Source organism: Macadamia integrifolia, chromosome 4 (assembly GCF_013358625.1).
Source record: "Macadamia integrifolia cultivar HAES 741 chromosome 4, SCU_Mint_v3, whole genome shotgun sequence".
In the NCBI taxonomy this organism is placed as follows: Eukaryota; Viridiplantae; Streptophyta; class Magnoliopsida; order Proteales; family Proteaceae; genus Macadamia; species Macadamia integrifolia.
Window position 1 is genome coordinate 19400057 of NC_056560.1, and position 2057 is coordinate 19402113.

Here is a 2057-nt window from a genome sequence, read left to right on the forward strand (position 1 = left end):
CCCCCCCCCCCCGGCCCAACTCATGCATTTAATTATTCATGGGATTTTGTTTTAAAATCCACTCTTTCTATTCCTGTTAAACAGGAAGTATATTCAGGTCCACAAAAGTCTATTTAAGAGATTGATTGAAAGAGTTTGGTTTAAAGATTAAACAAAATAGCAATCCTGCTTGACAAAGATCTAATGATTAGATTTGAAGGTGGAACTGACAATATGATGAAATCCTACTAAAAGATGGAAACTTGAAAACCTTTAGCAGAATCAATGTTCAGAATTTTAATGCTTCAATTCAGCAACTAAGATGTGGTCAAACAGCAGCCAGATTTAAAAGTAATAGTGGAACACTAATCTGAGTCCAGATTTCAGAATGTAAGCTAAAACAGAGAAGAGCTGAGAAATCAAACCAGATGTAAGACACTATTGAAATTGATAGCAAGATACTGGTTTTGAAAGAAGGAATAAGATATAAATAAAATCCGATAGATAGTTCTGAAATCAGAGTTGGAAAATCAGGTTCTATGACATAGAAATTCAGAATTCCTACATGAAGAAAGAATTTCATAAAACAGTGAAATGCTGAGATTGACCTGTTTGATTGAAGAAGAAGAATATAAGAAAGAAGGGGTTATGTGTTCAAGAATTCTCTAGCAGTGAGGTTGCTGAATCACCACTTCAGGGATCCTACTGAATCACCACAGCAGGGAGGTACTGAATCACTACTAAGTCAAAGGCTGAAGCCATAATCTCATTCATCAAATTCATGAGCAGGGCCGTAGCCCCTTACAAACTTATATAAGAGATTCAAAACAAGGCTCAAACTAAGCCTAAAACTCCTCCATCTAATAGCTTACTTTAGAGGTGATCTTAAGTTACTAGGATGCTATAAAATAATGAAGAAAACAACTGGAAATAAGGCTGGTCTCATAGAAACCTGATCCATCCCAACTAAAACACTGTACTATTATTTAAAAATAGAGGAATAGGACTCTAACTAGACCCCATAACTTAATAAATCCCGTATTCATTCTTCCTACCCATATTTTAGGCCCATTAAAGTGCCCTTTTACAATAAAAATCCATTGGACTAAAGGCATAACATGTATAGTACCAACCCAAGGCTTATCTTCACTAAAATAAGCCTACTTTTGTGTTTTATTTGTATCAATAGGCCATGTTCAAATTTCACCCTAAAATTCAATTTCGATTTACCTAACATGTATAGACCCCAACCAAGGCTTATCCCACTTTTGTGTTTTATCTGCATCAATTGGCCATGTTTAAGTTTCACCCTGAAATTCAATTTGGAGTTGCCCTCCTGTGTATGTCGAAGCAACTTCCATAGTCCTATGCACCCTATTCATAAACCTGGATTTGTAATGATTTGTTTTGCGACGTGGCCAACTCAGTTTGGTTGAAACTTGACACGTGGGCTAGGTACCTTCAGGCCTACCTGCCCACAAAATTTCAGCACCGTCGAGCTTACTGCATGGCAGAACTAGGTGCCTGGCATACTCCCTTTCCTCATTTATAGTTTTATTACATTCAACTTTTTTGGTTGTTCTTGTTCCTTCTGGAAGATCAATTAGTTGCATTGCTAATCCAAAAGAAATTGCTTAGCTTTCACCTTGCTAAACTATAAAATGCTCTATGTATTGAGTTGTATCTAAATGAGTGATTTATTGTCACCGTGTAACTATTGTGGATGTCAAGGATAAGTTTGCTGGATGAAGCATCATTTTATTTTTATGAGGAAAAATGTTGAATTATGTCCCAAATTTCTGAAATTTGTGTAAGAACAGTTACAGACCTTGTCGGTTGCTACTCATGAAGAAAATAGTGAAAAGGAGGAATTGATTTCTTAACCCAATACTTTTACCGTGAGCAAGTGTTTCTTTCCTCTTGTGAAAACCTGGAAATTCCAAAAAGTATACCGAGGCCTCTGAAACTCTAGCTGTTTTTGTTGAAAGAAGGTACAAGTAAGCAATGAGCTATGTTTAAGCAAATTTTAGACTACTGGAAGGTTGGTAATTTTTTTTCTTTTTTCTGGGGGGGGGGGG

General features: G+C 36.4%; 1 protein-coding gene across 3 annotated transcripts in view; it reads left to right on the plus strand.

Annotated features, from left to right (window-relative positions):
• LOC122076862 (protein RER1B-like) overlaps window positions 1-2057 on the plus strand; it is a 6665-nt gene that overhangs the window by 1858 nt on the left and 2750 nt on the right. The window lies entirely within an intron of this gene.